The sequence below is a fragment of the Panulirus ornatus genome, chromosome 14 (genome assembly GCF_036320965.1).
Source record: "Panulirus ornatus isolate Po-2019 chromosome 14, ASM3632096v1, whole genome shotgun sequence".
In the NCBI taxonomy this organism is placed as follows: Eukaryota; Metazoa; Arthropoda; class Malacostraca; order Decapoda; family Palinuridae; genus Panulirus; species Panulirus ornatus.
This window is the reverse complement of record NC_092237.1, coordinates 54,104,354-54,124,543: the sequence shown is the minus strand read 5'-3', so window position 1 is coordinate 54,124,543 and position 20,190 is coordinate 54,104,354. Positions and strand designations below refer to the sequence as shown.

Here is a 20,190-nt window from a genome sequence, read left to right as displayed (position 1 = left end):
AAATAGTATAAAAGAGCAATTTAAAAAAGAAATGGAAACATAAAATTCCCAGATTTCCGGTTGTCAAATTTTTTTTCCCTCCCGACAGCACCATTTTTAACTTTTAATGAAACTTGTGGAGAAGTTTCCCAGGACTTTATCCCAGCAGTGTTAAACACTGGCGTCGCCTCCCTCCCTCATTCCTCCGCTGCTGCTTCATGCCCTCCCTTGCCCCCTCCTCACCCGACCTTACACCTTCCCTTCGTTCCTCTCCCTCCACCCACTCTCATCCCCCTTCCCCTCATGTGGCTCCCAACCCCAGCTCTTTCCTGGGGGTTCGTCTTCCCTCCCTCATTAACCCTTCCTTCATCCCCACCTCCTTCCTCTCTCGTTCCTTCCTCCTTCGCAGCCTCCATCCCTCCCCAACCTTTAGGCCTTTCACTACCCCAGTCTCTCTCTCTCTCTCTCTCTCTCTCTCTCTCTCTCTCTCTCTCTCTCTCTCTCTCTCTCTCTCTCTCTCTCTCTCTCTCTCTCCTTCCTGACCTAACACCACACCCCCCCCCACCCCTTCCATTCCTTACCACATTCCTTCTCCATCCGTCCTTCAGTTATCTTCCGCTCCCTCTCACCTTCCTTAAGCTCCCTTCACTAACATGCACCCCTCCTTTATTCGGTGTCCTTCAGTATCCTGTCTCCACCACTGTAGATTAGAAGTGTAGGATATTGGTACTGTCCTCGTAGTAGACCATCTTATCCTCTGTAATCCCTCCTCTCCCGCCCATTACCATCCCGTTATTTTGATCTTACTTCCACACTCCTTTAGCCCCTTCACACCTCCCCATGGATCTACCTCACTCGTCATTCCCATGGATCTGCCTCACCCCTCACCTCGCCCATCACCCCTATGGATCTACCTCACCCCTCACCCTTCGCCGGTCTCGGAGGCTAAGGTCTAAAGTTATTAACTCCTCAAAAGATAGGAGGAAAGATTTTCATTCTAGAGCAGTGACGCTGCCTCTCTCCCTCTCTCCTCCCTCCCTCCCTCTCTGCAGCTGTTGGGACGGAGCCTCTGGCAGCTGCTGCTGTTGCATTGGCTATGCTGACGTGAAAGTGAATAGATGAAATGATCCCATAAGAACAACAAATTTCCACAAATTATTTCTCTTAAGATTTTGTATGACCATTTGTAGCCAACTTGCTACACGAACAGAACGCAGATAATCATTGTCAAGTTGTGTGGTGGTTGTTGATCTGTGTGATGGTTCGATGGGTGTCAGCGTGTCAGGTCATGATCAGTGTGATGGTTCGATGGGTGTCAGCGTGTCTAAGTCATATCTCCATCATTGTGTGTGTGTGTCTGTTGCCCGTGTGTTGTGGTGCTGCGGGAACCTCACCCACACAAGACAGCCGAGGGTTGAGGCAAATGATTCTAACTAAACGGTTGGTGAACAATTTAAAGTCGCGTGAATCATTTCACTCTAGAAATGTTTTAGCGTTCTTCACCTTCACTCATATTCATACGACGGGTTTTGCCTAATGTACCTGGTTCATGGAAATAGTGACATATATATATATATATATATATATATATAGAGAGAGAGAGAGAGAGAGAGAGAGAGAGAGAGAGAAAGAGAGAGAGAGAGAGATTCAACTTAATTTTCAAAAGAGGAAAAATCTGGTCTCATAAAAGCTTCGGTAAGTCTGAGCTAGTTTTAAATATTTGTGGCCCGAATGTTTGGCGGAGCAGAACACGGTACTGTGAAGGAAAAAATGGAAAAAAAGAAAACGTTGAAAAAATTATATAACATCGCGGGACTAGGACCACTGCATGCTGGAAGAGCGACGTCACCACACACTTCGGCGAGCAACCCTCCAGGAATGAGGAACACCAGTGTTGGTCTGTCTGTGGTGGGAGGAGGAAGGGGAGGAAGAAACCCAGACTTTTTAAGTGTACTGGAAAATAATGTCCCTGATATGGGACCGGGTTAGAGCCGGGGATCGAGAGCGAGGCGCTCTTAGTTAAAGTAAATTAAGTGAACAGTACTTCATACAAACACACACACACACACACACACACACACACACACACACACACACACACACACACTAAGCGGCAACAGAGGCTGAAAAGTGGTAAAAGAAATTTATAAGCAAAATTTCATGCCGTCTTGTCATAAATGATGGGTGTGCAAGGAACAAAAAAATAGCCTTGCTAGAAATATAAGATAACTCCAAGTACTTATTTTTACGTGCGAAGAGAGAACAAAAATTATGTCCCCATTATTTTCCCCATATATAAAAAGTAAGATGCCTTTATATATATATATGTGTGTGTGTGTGTGTGTGTGTTAGTTTATATGTGAAATGCTCCAGTCCCGGCCATCTCGACTGGAAGGAGTGTAAATAAAGGCGTAGAATGTATACCACAGCCATTACTTTGGGTTCCTGGACGTTCCCAGACCCCCGGTCATGAGGGGTGGGGAATGTTCTTCAGAAAAGGGAAAAGACAAAAGAAGGACGAGGATGATTGTCCCACGATTTTGCGAAGGTCTGAGGAGGTCTGTTGGTCAGACGTCTGTGTCCCTTGTGAGGCGATTGGATCCTCCCCAATCGGGATTGACGGCACGGCAGATATGGGTTTGTAAACAGCAGAGCCAAGTGGACTCCCCAAGTTCTTCGTGTATGTCAAGCTTGAGTAGCGTTGTGTCATACCTCACCTCGCAAGCTTACATAAAAACCCAGCAGAATGACCTGACCTGACCCAACCTCGCCTGACCTTTTCCCTGACCTACCGCATCTCGGTACCACACCATGTTTTTTTCCAATATTCCACCGGAATTTATTCATCGCACAGAAGAAGGGGGAAAAAAAATTGATGCTAGCTACAAGTTCCTCGTGTGTACGTAAGTCCACTACCCACCCCGACAGAGCATCTCATCGATTGGTCGTCGCCTCTTGGGTTGGGGAAGGGAGGAGGAGGAGGAGGAGGCGGGGAGACAAAAAAAATCCCGATCTATTTCCTTTTTTTTTTTTTTTTTTTATCTATCCCAGCAAACTCCTTTCCCATCTCTCCCTCCATTCGCCCCCATCCAGCAAATCCCTCCCCGAGCCCTCGCCTAGCCCGGCTAACCTAATATCGTCCGAGGATTCGAAGGTAAAAATGTTTGGCTGCGGTGCGAAGTCTTGCCGGAGTAAACTCTCGTAAGGCTTTTCGTGTTATGGTTTTTCGCGAAATATCTGTTTGTCTTGGGCTATTTCAGGAGAGGAGGAGGGAGGGGAAGGTTGCAGAGCTAGTGTGTGCGTATGTGTGTGTGTGTGTGTGTGTGTGTGTGTGTGTGTGTGCACAGACGTCTTCTCCCCTGGATGGGACGCCTCCTCTGCTGTACACTGAGGGGTTGCTGACAACATGAGCTCCCCGGGTGTCAGCAGCCGGAGGTCATACCCTGGGGGTCGTGATGGCTGGGGTTATATATCCTCGAGGTCGCGGGACAGTTGGGGTGATATATCCTCGAGGTCGCGGGACAGTTGGGGTTATATATCGTCGAGGTCGCGGGACAGTTGGGGTGATATATCCTCGGGTCACGGCAGTTGGGGTTATATATCGTCAGGGTCACGGACAGTTGGGGTTATATATCCTCGAGGTCGCGGGACAGTTGGGGTTATATATCCTCGGGGTCGCGGGACAGATGAGGGGTTATATAACTTCGAGGTCGCGGGACAGTTGGGGTTATATATCCCAGTAGTCGCATGGCAGGTGTAAGTTATATACCCTGGGGGTCGCGACAGCTGGGATCTCATATAGCTGGAGGTCACGCCATGGGGACAGCTACCAGTCCTACCCTGTGGCTGCTGATGGCGTGACCTCTCCCCTGGGATGGTCTCGTGGCCGTCATCGATCTAAGGGAGCCTGGCTGACCGTCGGAGTCTGTGTTAGTTACAACTGCTGGCTTTCTCTCTTTCCCTCGCTCTCTCATGAATTTTATTTTCGTATGCCCTCCTTTCTTACATTCTTTTTCTCATCCCCCTCCTCCTCCTCCTCCTCCTCCTCTCTCGCTCAGTCCCTTCCTTTCACTTCGTCCCTTTCCCTCGTGTCCTCCTTACCTCCCTTTCTCCTGGTAATGAAAACATTGAAGAGTATCATTTCCCATTTTTCAGCTTCAGCTTAACTCGGCTCTTATAAACACCGCCACAAGTTGGCTATTTTTCGCCACAACTTGGCGAGACTCGGGTGCTGCGGCCCGGCCTCCCTGGCGTAAACAGCCTCGGTATCGCTGTCCTGCTAAGTAATTGAATTTTCCCCGTGTAATTATGCTACTTCGGCACAGTAAGCCAGGCGAATTGGCTCTCACGAATGTAGGTGTGTGTGTGTGTGTGTGTGTGTGTGTGTGTGTGTGTGTGTGTGTGTGTGTGAAGAGAGAAACGAAGATTATGTTATTTGGTGTGAGGAGGGTCGATCAAGTAATGATAAAGTGAGAGAGAAGTGTGGTTGTAAGAAGAGTACGCTCGAGTGGGCTGACAAGGGTGTGCTGAAATTGTTTGGACATATGGAGAGGAGGAGTGAGGAGAGGTTGATTATGGGGGTATACATGTCAGAAGTGAAGGGGAAAAGAATGGGAAGACCGAGTTGGAGATGAAGGGTGGAGTGAAAGATGCTTCGAGTGGACGGGACCTGAACATGGAAAGGGTGAGGCGCGTAAAGGGCTAGAATAAATTGGAGCCATATGGTATACAGGGGTAGACGTGCTGCCAGTGGGCTGGCTGAACAGGGCGTATGAAGCGGTGATAGGAAACCACTGAGAGGTATGTGGAAACTAGCTCTAGACAGGGGTCTCTGCTTTCGCTGCATTATACATGACAGCTTGAGAATGGATGGGAGCAAATGAGGCCATTTTTCCTCTGTTTTCCTAGCGCTACCTCTTCAACCCCACGTATCCACCTGGCTCGTCTGGTACTCTTGGTAAATACTCATCCTGACAGTTCTTAAGCATCTCCACCCCTACAACCCATCGTGTTTCTGATGGGCACAGGCAGAGTGCCGAAGATGTCTCATACGTTGACCATCATCTGATTCAGACGTTATTTTAGTCTTTGTGATGTTACCTGTAGGGCTGGGTAACATAGGTATATCCATGCCGGTTATGGCATCACATGAGAACGTGGAGGACGTAGTGTGCTCGCTGCCAGCAGGAAATACAGCACAACATTAATTTTTATATACATTTTTTTTTCGGGAACAGATGCAGTTTTTCACACGAGGCATTAGTGGTTTGGTGCTGTGATGGAGAACTGTGGTGGTGAGGAGGCGGGGAGCGTTGTGGGGGAGGGAGGGAGAGGTCACGGTGCATAAAGTAAGGGAAGAGTGTTAAGGGAGCGGCAGTGAGAGGTGGGAAGGAAAAGGCCATGCTTGGTAGAGTAGAGAAAGAGAGCGGCGAAAAGATTTGGGAAGAGGGTGGAAGTGTCCCAAAGATGAGTAGGTCGGGAGGAGGAGCTGGCCTGGGTCGAGGATGATTGTTGTGAGCTCCGAGGACATGAGGTCGAGGGGAACCACTCGGCCGAGCGGGGGCGCTCCCCCTCAGCTCGGCCAGAGAGATGCCGTCATTAATCGGGCCGAAATGAGAGAGAATATCCGGGGGGTGAGTAAGGTCCATTAATAGAGTGGACTGGAAAATGGTGAGGCTGGTGTATGGCGGGGCTGTTGGCGGCGCCTGTGTCATTAATGGACTGCAGGTGGTGACTCCGCTGCAGCTGCTGCTCCTGCCTCTGTTTCTGGAAGGTTAAGCTGGGTTCGTGACAGTTATGGTGGGTTTATTGAAGGCTGTGTCGGTTTACGGCAGGTTATGGTGGGTTTATGGCAGACTGTGTGGGTTTATGGCAGACTGTGTGGGTTCATGGCAGGGTTAGGATGGGTTTACGGCTGGCTACGCTGGGTACAGGAAGTGCAGGAGTGTACTGCTGGTGTTGGTGGTGCTGCCGCCATATGTACTACTGTTCCTGTCACTCTGCTGCTGCTGCTCTACATGTGTCCACGACAGCAGGTGGAAGGCAATTAAACTGTAGTAGTGGTGGTGGTGTGGTTTGCCCTCCTTCACCACCAACAGCACCACAGCCTCAGGTAGTAACAGACAGCTCGCCGCCACGTCCACACCGTAACCCTCGTTTTCCAAGAGCGCCTCTCAGTGGATTTACAGTCGTTAGTTGTTCTGAAGGGCAGATTTCTGTCTCCTCCTCCTCCTCCTACTACGACTGCTACTTTTGCGTATGTAGCGTTCGCTATTTTTTTTTTTTCCATGATTACTCCCTCAGCTGCTCCGTCGACCAGACCTACGTAAGGACACCGCTGGTAATGCCTCGTCTTGGGTTGTCCCTCGTCACGGGAGGGGACGCCCTTGTAGGTGTCGGGTCTTCTTTGTGTGTGTGTGTGTGTGTCCCGGGGAGCGGTCTGGCCCAGCTGGTTGGATTCTCCAGTAGTGAAGACCTGCCTCCTCCTGCCGGGGAGCTCCTCGCTGCAGCGCGGGAAGGTTTATAGTCTCTGGTAAGATCTGTCGTCAGAGCTGGGGTAGGGAGGGCGGAAGGGAAGAAGAAACACCGTAAATAAGAAAACTGTAAATTATTTTTTGGTCGTAGAATATTCGAGGGAGGAAAAATCAACTGAATTTACTTGTTTTCTTCTTCTTCATGTTGAGGTTGTTAGGGAGGAAGGGGGAGGGGAGGGGAGGTTGGCTTGACCATCCCTCCTCCTCCTCCACGCCGCTACTGGAGAAATTAATTATAACTTTAAGAAAAAGAAGTAATTGGTGGTGGTATGGTGGCGGGACTTGGGGGGGTAGAAGGGAAGGCAGTGAGAGAGTCCTGGACTTCACGAGATGGTCAGGAAGTGCAGCCTAGCAAGCCGCCGCCCCCCCCTGCCTGCCTGCCCTTTGCCCCTGCACCGCCCAGCCTCCCTCCGGCCCGCGGTGCTGAGAGCAACAGTCTTGTTGACCACAAGGGGGTCGCGCGCCGGCAGGTTACCCCCCCGCGGAGTCTCCAGCCGGTTCATTTCCGGCAAAATAAAGAACGCGCCGGGAGATGGAGACTTGTTTCTAAGCGAGCTAGGTATTTGGTCTGTGGTTCAGCCCCCCACTGTACCAAGATGTTTATATAAGGGGAGAGAGGGATGAAAGAACACTGCCCACGTATATCCTGAAGGTCGTAGAAGGCGATTTATTGGGTCTTGGGGGGCTGGATATCTTCCCCTCCTGTATTACTTCAAGAACAAAAAACGAGGGAAGAAGCCAGATGAGATTTTTTTCTGTCCCTCTAAGGCTCAGTCATCTGTTCTGTGAACGCTGCCTCGCTCACGCGGGAAATAGCGAGCATGTACGAAAGAAAAGAATTGGTATTGCGCAAAGCTATTAATACACGCATGTACATACAGATGCAAGAGAAGAGTAAGGGGTGACTTGATCATAACATCTTGATTTTTTAAACCAGTTTTCTAACGTCGGCAGTGAACAGTCCTCCTAAAGATGCAGAAATAGAACAGCCAGAGGATATGGACGTGAAATTGAGGAAGAAACTTGTTAGAAAGGATGCCCAGAAGAACTTTTATATCATAAGTGTTGGGTGAGTGGAATAAACTTAGTGATGAGAACTGTAAATGCTGAAAGACTAGACATTATTTTTTTTTTTTTTATAAAGTTGAATGGCATTAGAGAAAGATCCAGGAGATTAGGGCCCCACGAATGTTCAGCTCCTTCCCTGTGCGTTATAGATAGATATTTACAAATAGCTGGGTCCATACATACATGTATATTAAAGCTCCCCACAACCGCTGTGTCTAGAGACGTAGTAAGCTCCCCACAACCGCAATATCAGGAAATTTCAGCTCCCCACAACCGCTGTATCTAGAGACGTAGTAAGCTCCCCACAACCGCTGTATCTAGAGACGTAGTAAGCTCCCCACAACCGCAATATCAGGAAATTTCAGCTCCCCACAACCGCTGTATCTAGAGACGTAGTAAGCTCCCCACAACCGCAATATCAGGAAATTTCAGCTCCCCACAACCGCTGTATCTACAACCGCTGTGTCTAGAGACGTAGTAAGCTCCCCACAACCGCAATATCAGGAAATTTCAGCTCCCCACAACCGCTGTATCTAGAGACGTAGTAAGCTCCCCACAACCGCAATATCAGGAAATTTCAGCTCCCCACAACCGCTGTATCTAGAGACGTAGTAAGCTCCCCACAACCGCAATATCAGGAAATTTCAGCTCCCCACAACCGCTGTGTCTAGAGACGTAGTAAGCTCCCCACAACCGCAATATCAGGAAATTTCAGCTCCCCACAACCGCTGTATCTAGAGACGTAGTAAGCTCCCCACAACCGCAATATCGGGAAATTTCAGCTCCCCACTACCGCCACGTCCGAAGGCAGCAGCTTTCGCCACAGCCGCTATACCCGGGAACTGCAGCTCTACCCGCGCAGCCGCCGACGACACCTCGGGACACCAACCGACAAAGCTCTGCTCTCCGCACACCGCTGACAACACCCACCTTCACCCAGCCCAGCCAGGGAGACGAACGAAGGAAGGTGGTAGGTGCCGACGCCCTGGCGGTCTACGAGTGTGGGAATAATATGGCAGATGCTATCACTTGTGAGGGGCTGGAGTGCTCCATCAGGCCGGCCGGTAACTCAGTCGAAGGGAATGGCCCAGTTACTCCCAGGGCCTTAGATGGATGGTGGTTTGTGATTGGGGGGGCTGGGAAAGAGGGAGGGAGGGAAGGGGTGGAGGGAGGGTCGGTCTTCACAGATGAGGTTATCTGAAACTGTCATTTACGATCAGAATTCCATTTCCTTGATAATCTTGAAGTTTGTCTGTAGAGCGTCAAGGTCGTGCCCTCTGATGATCTGGGGGACCGAAGGTCAAGCGGTACGTGGTGCCTGGAACACGTCGGCACAGCACGCCTGGGCACGTTGATGGTACGGCCCTTGAGCACGATGGTGCGACTCTTGAGCACGATGGTGCGACTCTTGAGCACGATGGTGCGACTCTTGAGCACGATGGTTACGATCCTTGGGTGGTATTGTTACTTAGCGTTTGACCTGATCTTTAAGGGTATGGTTGGAGGCAATGCCATTTCATAGCCAAGGGTCGCACCGTCTTGCTCAAGGGTCGCACCGTCTTGCTCAAGGGTCGCACCGTCTTGCTCAAGAGTCGTACCGTCTTGTTTAAGGTTTGTACTTGCGCGCTCAAGGGTTTAAAGTCACAGTTCCCCACCGCACGTAAGGTGTTTTTAAGCTAATAAGGTCCTCTGCTCACCACCCTCTCTCTCGACAGGCTTGTAAGGGCGGCCCTTGCCACTAAGGACTAAGCTATTAGGGTCTCCTGCTGCTTTTAAAGTTCCCATGCTAATCAGATCCTCCTCCTCCTCCTCCCTCCCTCCCTCCCTCCCTCAGGAAAGGTTTCAGGCCTAATAAGGTCTCCTCCGTCCACTTCGCTGAGGTTTTCGAGTAAATAAGTTCTCCAAGCTTTTTAAGAGTCTCCTTACTAATGAGGCCTCCATCTCCTCGCGTTAATAAGGTCTGGAGGTAGTAAGGCTTATAAGTTGATGACATCCCCAAGTTAACAACTTTATTTGGTTTGTCTGCCTGTAAAAAGGACTCGAAGTTGTTAAGGTTTAGTAAGATAACCAGGTCTTCTGTATCCGGTTCTATATCCCAGCTTCGTTAAAAAAAAAAAAGTCTCAGAGGTTAGTTTAGTCTCCAGGTTAATAAGATGTTAATAAGCTCAGAAGGCCTCCACGTTAATAAGATCTGGCTAACAAATGCCTCCAAATTAATGAGGTTTAGCTAATAAGGCCTTCAGGTTAAGTGGATGTTCCAGGTAATAAGGACTCTAATAAGGGCTCCAGGCTGGAATAAGATCTCCCGTCTAATAAGGTCTCTCCCCCCAAGTTGGTAAAGTGTGGCGGCTAATAAGGTACCAATATACCTGATAAAACACCCCAAGATAATAAGATCTCCAAGCGAATGAGGTCTCCAGTTCCTTTCCCCCTTCCCCCTCCCAACTAACCACCCGCCAACCACCTCACCCCCTCCCCTCTTCCCCTCTTTCCCCCACTCCCCTCCTCACCGACTGCAGCGGGACAAGAGAGAAAGGGGGGGGGGGTGAGAGGGCAGGGGCGGAGAGGGGGAATCGAGTCGAATTCATTTTTGCCCTAATGGAATTAACTCGTTTCGGCGCCTCCACGTGTCCCAGTTTCTCCCAAAATATATGTCCGTTTCCCCTCGTTAGATCCGTATCCAGGGCCGGCAAGCCAGGGGCCAGAAAGCCGTGTCCGAATCCCTGCATGCAGGAGGTGAGGCACTGCTTTCAACTCACTCCCCCGACAGTTTTTGATTATATATATATTTTTTTTCGATTTTCACATTATTATTATTATTATTATTATTATTATTATTATTGTTATTATTATTATTATTATTATTATTATTATTATTATTATTGATTATTATTTATTATTATTATTATTATTATTATTATTATTATTATTATTGTTGTTGTTGTTGTTGTTGTTGTTGTTGCTGTTTATTTATTTATTGTCTGTATGTATTATGAATATCACTATTAGTATTTTTTATTAGTGGTAATAGTCGTATGAATTTTTTATGAGTGACATATATGTATGTCGATATTGAAAAAAAAAAAGGGTATGCGGTAGATGATGAAAAAAGAATGCAGTATAGATAATGGTGAACATTTATGGATATATTTATGGTTATATTTATGATGATACGTTAGGCATATCGCATGAGTGGATGATGAAGGTACAATACATTGCCCCAGGCGAGTGATGTAGGCTCGTATGATACATCTTCGGAGAGGAAGTATGAGAGGATGTTATTCACCGTGTAATAAAAGACTGGAAATGTAGAGAGTTGATCGGGTTCAAACGCACCGACGAAATGGGACGTTCTTCGGGAAATGACGAACGATGGATGACAACGTGTAGAAACCCGTGACGAAAACAGACAGACCCTTACCATTCATAAGTCACGAGGATGAGAGAGATGTTGAGTCTCGGACATTGTTGTGGGTTGGGAGATATTATATACACTGTTCCCATCAGCAGTAGAGACGATGGGGATGTAACATATCGTGGAGGCCCGAGGGAACCCTGGTGGACAGTAGATTATAGCGAGGGAGAGGCGGGGGAGGTTGGATATGATATCCCTGATGATGGTGTCCAGAAGGGCGTGATGTGTTCCGGTGGTGATGAGGAAGAAGACATATTGATATAGCTCTGGTTCTAGGCCAAAAGGGGATTATAATATGTCCCGGCTGATCAATCAAGAGGACATATTATGTCACATTAATCTTTGCCGAAAAGGGGTTAATATGTCCTGGATCATGACCAAGAGGACATGTTAGATAACCTTGATGTTGACCAAAAGGTGGTAACATTTCCTGGGTAATGACCAGTATGTCCTGGATATTGACCTGAAGGACATATAGCATCCCTGATGGTGATAGTCCAGGAGATGTGTGATGAACCGCCGGGGTGGTGATTAAGTGGACATATCATTCCGATGGTGGATAGATTGGTTGTCACGTATCCCGAACGAAGAGTCGTAACAGCAGGACGTAACCCCATTGAGCACGACGGCTGCGACCCTTGTGCACGACGGCACGACCCTTGAGTACAACGGGACGACCCTTGGACACGACGTGACGACCCTTGGACACGACGGTGTGACCTTTCGAGTACGACGGTACAATCCTTATGAATGATGGTCCGGCCTTTGGCCTCACGATGAAACTTAGGTTCGAGAGGCTAGGCCGTCATACCAAAGGAACGTACCGTCGTGCTCCAGGGTACGTACCGTCGTGCTCCAGGGTACGTACCGTCGTGCTCCAGGGTACGTATACCGTCGTTCTCGTTGGGGTTAACGAGTGGTTGGTTTGTTTCCGTAATTGGCGTTCTAATGTTGAACGGGTTAACGAGTATTGGAATCGGTTGATTCGTGTCAAATGGCTGACGCTGCAGGTGTGCCAGTCAGTTGGCTGACATTACAGGTGTGCCGCTCAAGCAGCTGACATTACAGGTGTATGTGTCAAGTGACTGGCACTACAAGTCTGCCACTCAGTTGGCTGGTATTACAGGTGTGCCGGTCAAGTGGCTGACACTAAACGGGTGTAATTGTCGCGTGGCTGACACTACAGTTGTACCTGTCAGGCGGCTGACAGTGCAGGTGTGCTGGCGCTGCAACCCTGCTCCACCGCTAGGACCGACCTCGCATACGTATTAGCCCCTTGGTCTTGGCCGCGCCAGCCCCCGAATGCACAAATTCTGCTGCTCTTAACACCTCCGTCCTCACTGTGTCGCGGACATGTCGCCCCCACGCCGCCCCCGCCCCAGCCCCACTGACACATCCACAAATTCTTTCACATTTCAGTTTAGTCGCAGATGGCAGGAGGCAAACTCAAGACGGCGCTTGTGTCTGTCGCATGTTCCTGAAGCAGTCGTGGGTCCTCTCACCTCTTCCTCCTCCTCCTCCTGCTCTGCCTTGAGAACTCAGAAGCCATCAGCGGATACCGGACCGTTGAGGTTTGTCTTATACGAGGAGTATTCGCCGTGGTCCGCAGGTAGGGCTCGTAAAGGAGGTGCATGGAAGCGTGGGAACACACTGGCCTGAGATACTCCCGCTTCCTCCTCCTCCTCCTCTTACTCCCTCCTCCCTCCTCGTACCTGGCTCCATCCTGGGGAGATCCTGCCCACAGGAGGCACCTCGGGTAGACCTCGCGGCTCCTCCAGGATCTTGGTGGGGGCCCCGTAGATCAACACACCGCCACAACGCGTCGCATCGCCGCGACAGCCTCGAAGCAGAACATGTTGTGGAGGGGGAGAGGCAATCTAATGCTAAAAGATTTGCAGGTAATGCTGGCTACAGATAACAGGGGGAGATAAGAGTCAGGGCATCTTGATAAGGAATGTCCTGGTGCCTCCTGAGGCGTGAGAGTTTATGATAATAAGCTTGAGGAAGGTTTAAAGATAAGCGGGCGACGCTGCCAGCAGCATTTATACTCTTAAGAAATAGCTGTGGCCGGGGACCGTAGCAGCTCGTTGATATGTGGCCTCGCGACGCTTGGCTGATTCCTGCTTCACTCTTGTTGACTTTTTTTTTAGACTTTTTTTTTTTCTCTTGTCCGTCCTCCTCCTCCTCGTCCCTTTGGTGCAGGATTATACACTTTCAAGGTTAACAGTTGAGTCTGGTGGACCTGCTGGTGTTGGTGGTCCGACTGTACCTGGGAGTCTGGTGGACCTGCTGGTGTTGGTGGTCCGACTGTACCAGGGAGTCTGGTGGACCTGCTGGTGTTGGCGGTCCGACTGTACCTGGGAGTCTGGTGGACCTGCTGGTGTTGGTGGTCCGACTGTACCAGGGAGTCTAGTGGACCTGCTGGTGTTGGCGGTCCGACTGTACCGGTGAGTCTGGTGGACCTGCTGGTGTTGGTTGCCTGTGGCTCGACTGTCTGTTCACGACACATCTTCCAGCAAGTCGGGTTGACGCCAGCCCTTCCAGGCCTTGACCTGACTCTCGTGTATATTACTTCATAGTCTTCCCCGAGAATCGATTTCCTCCTTCCCCCCCCTCATATGACTCTTTTCCGGTTCTGGCCGGCTTTTCCGTTGATTGCCCCTGAGTTTCCGAGCCCCATGAACTTCCAGGAGTTGAGAGTCGGAAAGGCATTATCTCCCTGGTTTACTGGGGGCGAGGGAGGGTAGAGAGCCGAGTTTAGAGGCAGGAACGGGCCAGGTTATGTGTCCAGTCAGATGGAACACCTGGAGATATGCAGACTGTAAACGGGTTAGTGCGCGGAATCATTGGAATTGTCGGAGCCAGCTGAATTGACGCGGGTGGAGACGCCACGCCGTATCAGAAGTTCGTATGCTTGAGTTCCGCTTTCGAGGTTTTCTTGAAGTCGGGAGTGGGGTCTTGATAGCTCGGTTTTGGGAGTTGTATCGGATGCCGACGGAGCGGTTAAGTTTAGAGGTCGAGGTTTATTCGATGCTTTTGGTATCGTCGAAGTCGGAAAGTCTGAGTCGGTCAGGTACTTTTTAGTGTTGTCTAGTATGGAGATCGGGTTTAGTCAGACACTTTTGGAGTTTCAAGTTAGGGGGGGCGGGGTCGGGGTTCATCAGGTTCCCTTGGAGTTGTCAGATTAGGAGGTCTGGGTTTATCAGATGCTTTTGGATGTTTAAGTTAGGAGATCCAGGGATTATCAGGTACTTTGGGAGTTCTCTTAGGTGAAGAGGTCGGAGTTTACCAGATGCTTTTGGGTGCTGCCGGACCTGGAAGATGGGCTGGACCCATTATTCTTGCCCCTGTGGCTCGCCGAGCTGTTGGTGTCTGCGGAGAGAGAGAGAGAGAGAGAGAGAGAGAGAGAGAGAGAGAGAGAGAGAGAGAGAGAGAGAGAGAGCACACCTCTGTATACCCAAGGAACCCCCCGAAGCATGCGTCCTCGAACCTATATATCTTGTACTTGGCGGTACTGAAATGTGGGACACCGGCCTGTGGCAATCCTTTTTTTCTCCAGGGGGTTTTACGAATGTTCTTCACTTGGTTTAGTGTATCCATTCCGCACTGCTGAGAGGGGTCGGGTTTTATGGTCTTTTGGGAAGCAGAACCTGCGCCATTTCCCAGGTGTAAGTTATGGCGTATGATGGAACCGCGGAGCTCAAGTGCCGGGAGGGAGAGGGTCCACTGTGGCGCTAGGGAGAGGTGTTGGTGTGAGGCGGGGGGGGGGGGGGATGAGGCAGAGGGAGGCGTGTAGGGACGAGGCAGGGGGAGGAATAAGTGTGAGGCATTGAGGAGAGTGTGGGGGGTGAGGAAGGGAAGAGAGTTTTGGTGGGGAGGTAGAGAAAACAAAGTGTAAGGGATGAGGCAAGGAGAGGAGTGAGTGTGGCGAGAGGCAGGAGGAGAGTGAGGCAGGGAGTGTGGTTTCGGTAGAGTGAGCACGAATGTATAATGATGAAAGGTGGAGAAAGGTAGGATTTAGGGGAGATATCGAGATGGGAGAGAGAGAGAGAGAGAGAGAGAGAGAGAGAGAGAGAGAGAGAGAGAGAGAGAGAGAGAGAGAGAGAGAGAGAGAAGGGGGGGGTGAGGGAGAGGAGAGATGATGGGGGGGGGGGGGTTGCGAGCGCCGCGGGCCTAGACAATGAAACAAGTGAGGCGTGACGCTCACTTCCAGGCTACAGCCAAGCCCGACCTGCACCTTGTTCACTATCCCGGCCACTCCCTCCCTCCCTACCTCTCCCAGGACTCTGCTCTCACACCCCTCACTCTCTTCTCCGTACTCTATCCCTTACTCTGCCCTTGCTCTTCCTCCTCTTATTCTCCGCTCCTGTTTGTCCTCGTCCTCTTACCTCTTTCGTTGCCTGTATCCCTTGTATGAATGTCTATATTTCCCCCTTTCTGACCTCTAAGCCTCAGTTCCCCGCCTGGGGGAGAGAGAGAGAGAGAGAGAGAGAGAGAGAGAGAGAGAGAGAGAGAGAGAGAGAGAGAGGGAGGGGGGGCAGGGATGGGGGGGGGTGAGCCTGGTGTAACACAGGAACATAAGCCACTCGCCTATGACCGGCCGTTACCATCAGCGGTGGGTGGGTGGAGGAGAGCAAACATTAAAGTGCTCAGTGGTTGACAAGCAACACTGCCTGGCCACACCTCCACCACCAGCTCTCTCTCTCTCTCTCTCTCTCTCTCTCTCTCTCTCTCTCTCTCTCTCTCTCTCTCTCTCTCTCTCTCTCTCTCTCTCTCTCTCTCTCTCTCTCTCTCTCTCACACACACACACACACACACACACGCGTTGACCGCCACGCGCCAACCTTGCCCTCCTGGTAGAGTCTCGTTGTAGGTACTCGTAGGTATGGAGTCTCACGAGACTGAGGAGAGATAGTCAACGAGACTGTTTCAAATGTAGAAGCACACGTACTTAATATCAAAATATGGTGTTCAAACCCTATAATCGTGAAAATATGTAGATTTTTCCTTCCCCGCAGAAAAAGTCATCTATAACTATAGATAAACAAAGATATACAGTATATCTTTTTCATATATAAGATCTGCCTGGTTACCTTGGGACGCTGCAGTTAACGTGTCAGAAGCCCCGTATTGGTCGGTGTGTACACGAGAGTTCCCTTACTGGTGCCTCCGTGAAGGGGTTCGAGAGGCGGGGGTTGTTGTTGAGCCCTCTTCCGTAATGGTCCGGATCTTCCCATGATGGTCCGGTAACCGGATCTTCCGTAATGACCCGGGTAGGGAGATCAGCACCGGCACGTAACCGGCGTCCGTTGTCAGGATGCTCCACGCCGGATGGCCACGTACGGTAATTTTGGCCCATTACTGGATCTTCTCGGTCGTCCGTGGGAACCTGGGAAAACTTACCGCCCTCACCCCGGGAGGCAGTTACGGTGTGCATGTGACGGTAGCAGTGGGCGTGACGGTGTTGGTGTGACGGGTGGTGGTGTGGAGTGTGAGGGATGACCTCCTCACAGTAAACTGATGGTAGCTGGACTCCACCAGATCACCACATCAGCATCTGGACGACCACGGCATCGTCCTCCCTCCCTCCCTCACCTTGTGGTCCAGCACCTTCCTCACGCCCCCTCTGGAGGTTGTTTCCCCCTCGTCCTCGTCCTTGTGTCTTCTCTCCCTTCCCACGGGCCTAGCTTGTGTCCCCTCCTATCCTTGCGTCCCCGTCTTCATGTTTTCTCCCCATCCCTCTGTCCTATTCTTGTGACCTCTCCCCATTTCTCCCCATTCCTCCTTCTCCTATGTCCCCACTCGTCGCCCTTTTGTGTTTCCTCTCCGTTTCCCTCACGCTTCCCCTCCCCCGTGCGTCCCATCCCTCTCCCTCTCCCACACCAGTCCCCTGTTCCCCAGCATTGTCCTCCTGCCCGCCAGGGCTGCTTCACTTGTCGCCGTAACTCGTCGATAACTTACACGAACAAGCTGGGAGTCGACCTTAGCGTCCGGTAATTGGCTCTTGGGTTCCTCTCGATTATAATCTTTTTTTTTTTTTATTTAGTGTCCAATTCTCGATCACTGGGTCTGCGCAGGCCTGCAGTAGGGATCTTCCCCGATACCTCCTGTCTTGGCTGCGACACCGCCCCTCCTGTCTTAGTATTCGGGGTTCTCTCGTCGTCTGATACCCCTGACCCGATCGTGTAGTCCACAGCCCCGACTTCCAGACCTTTGGTAAATAGCACCGACGTCGATGCGGGTTTACGACGAAGTGTGAAACACCTTTGTTACGTGCGACCTCACTTTCCCCCCCCCCCCCCCCTCCCCCTGTCGCAAGGTACCTGGTGAACGAGACCAGGACGTTACGACGTTACCCTCCGAGTGTTTGATTTTCTCGTCGAGCTGAGCCAGCCGGTGTTGCCTTGCATTCCTCCCCCATCCCACTGGAAGACTGAAACTCGGAAAATCCCGGAGGAGGAGGTAGAGGAGGAGGAGAAGGAGTAGGAGAGGAGGAGGAGGACAAGGAGAACGAAGCTGCATTGGAAAAGCCCATGTGAGTGGGACGAGGCTTGCGACTTTCCCTGTGGCCACCGTGGTTGTGACGGTCCCCTTCGGTCAAAGAGCCCCGACGCCTGATGTCGCGTTCTAGTCGTCAGGGTGATCGGTAATCAAACTTGAACCTAACCAACGTAAGTGATACCGACGACCGTTTGGAGGCAGCGACTTCCGCCCATTGGCTAATGAATATTCAAGTTTGTACGTAGTGGTTAGAGTCCCTTCAGTAAGTTAATGATATGACCCATGTCATTGTTGATGTGTGTAGCATAATTGTTATTAATCGTAAGGAGTCACTTGGGAGGGAAAATATCTCTTGATTCACGAGTAGAAAACGCTGAAAATATTGTTTTTTTTTCCGTCTTGAAAACCTTTAAAGCAGACCGTTAGGTATGATAATCATTGTTACTCGATTTCAGATGACCTCCAAAGACCTCGGTGATCATCTTGGTAGTAATGAGGTTAGAATAACCTTTTTCCCGGCAAGTAGAAACTGAATTATTTACCAGTGCAAGAGTTGATAACGCAAAGTAGCTGATTCTCGAGTAGAAAAACCTGTTAAGTGTGGAAATACTTTAATTGAATAATTCGGGGCTGTAAAATGTGAATTACTGGATAATTCGCAGGTAGAAACACTAGTCTTAAAATGATCCGCAGTTAGAAAACAAATTATCTATTAAGAAAACGTGGATTTTGTATTAGAAAACACGATTTTTTCATTTATTTATTCCACGAATACAAAACCTTAGAAACCAGACTATACTCTTGGTAAACAGAGTGGAAGTTCCTACACCGCCTAGGGTCGAGCGCATGGGTTCGAATCCTGGTTGCGGCAGTCGGTCCACAGTCAATCCAGCTGTTCGTCCACCCCAGCTAGGGGTTGGTCGATAAAATTGGGTACCTTGCTCAGGACAGGATATATATATATATATATATATATATATATATATATATATATATATATATATATATATATATATATATATATATATATCTTTTCTTTCAAACTATTCGCCATTTCCCGCATTAGCGAGGTAGCGTTAAGAACAGAGGACTGGGCCTTGAGGGAATACCCTCACCTGGCCCAATTCTCTGTTCCTTCTTTTGGAAAATTAAAAAAAAAAACGAGAGGGGAGGATTTCCAGCCCCCCGCTCCCTCCCCTTTTAGTCGCCTTCTACGACACGCAGGGAATACGTGGGAAGTATTCTTTCTCCCCTATCCCCAGGGATAAAATATATATATATATATATATATATATATATATATATATATATATATATATATATATATATATATATATATATAGGGGAGAAAGAATACTTCCCACGTATTCCCTGCGTGTCGTAGAAGGCGACTAAAAGGGGAGGGAGCGGGTGGCTGGAAATCCTCCCCTCTCGTTTTTTTTTTTTTTTCAATTTTCCAAAAGAAGGAGCAGAGAAGGGGGGGCCAAGTGAGGATATTCCCTCAAAGGCCCAGTCCTCTGTTCTTAACGCTATCTCGCTATTGCGGGAAATGGCGAATAGTATGAATAAAAAAAAAAATATATTTTGAAATGGTTTGGGCACATGGAGAGAATGAGTGAGGAAAGATTGACCAAGAGGATATATGTGTCGGAGGTGGAGGGAACGAGGAGAAGTGGGAGACCAAATTGGAGGTGGAAAGATGGAGTGAAAAAGATTTTGTGTGATCGGGGGCCTGAACATGCATATATATATATATATATATATATATATATATATATATATATATATATATATATATATATATATATATATATATATATATTGATTAAGGCTTCAGTTGCGTGTGCCGTCTCATACGTTAGGTAATGATTGATAAAATTGATGTAATAAAAAAAGAAAAGAAAAAACAAAAGCGGTTTAAGAGACTTGATACAGAGTAATTGACCGTAGGTTATTTGGGGGTCGTACCGTAACCCGTTGGTAATCCCTCGGCAGAAACCATTTTGAAACCGAACTGCCTTCAGTGCTGGGTGAGATTTAATCTATCAACCTAGGTAATCCTTGAGGGGTAAAAGCTAGGAATCGCAGTTACCCCTCAACAAGATCTTGCTGGGAGTAGGAATAAAAAAAAAGAGAATAAATCTGGTTTTGTCCCCCCCCTGTGGTGAACCTGAGATCTACAAACTCGTCCAGGGGGAATCTTGAAATAAATCTGTTGGTAAATACACCAAAGGACTGGGATTTACCCGGGAGTAATCCGTCCTCCCTACCTCTCGCCACCCATCTGATAATCGGAGTGGTGGTAGCCTAGGACAGTATATTATTTTTTCTTTTTCTTTTTTGAAAAGCAGGATAAACACGGCGAGGCGAGGCGAGGCGAGGTGAGGCGGGGGACGAGAGAGAGAGAGGAGGAGGGGGGGTTGCCAAAACGGCCCGGCAGCGCGCGCCTTTCACGGATCCCGCTGCAGAATAATTTCGGTACGAGCCTTAATCCAATCCCCCGCCGGCCTGAAAGCCGCCCTCTTGTACCCTAATCCTTTTAAAGGTTGGGGGGGTGGCGGGAGAAGGTGGGGCTTTTCGGGGGTGGCAGGGGCCGAAAGTGGGATCAGACTCCCCTTATAACTCATCCCTGATCCATAGAAGAAGCGGCGGATGAGTGCCAGATTCGCTAGTCCTCACTGGAGAGGGAGGGGA

At 49.5% G+C, this 20,190-nt stretch overlaps 1 protein-coding gene across 4 annotated transcripts in view; it reads left to right on the top strand.

Moving 5' to 3' along the window:
• LOC139753455 (uncharacterized) overlaps nt 1-20,190 on the top strand; it is a 444,279-nt gene that overhangs the window by 216,166 nt on the left and 207,923 nt on the right. The gene's annotated exons all lie outside the window — the stretch shown is intronic.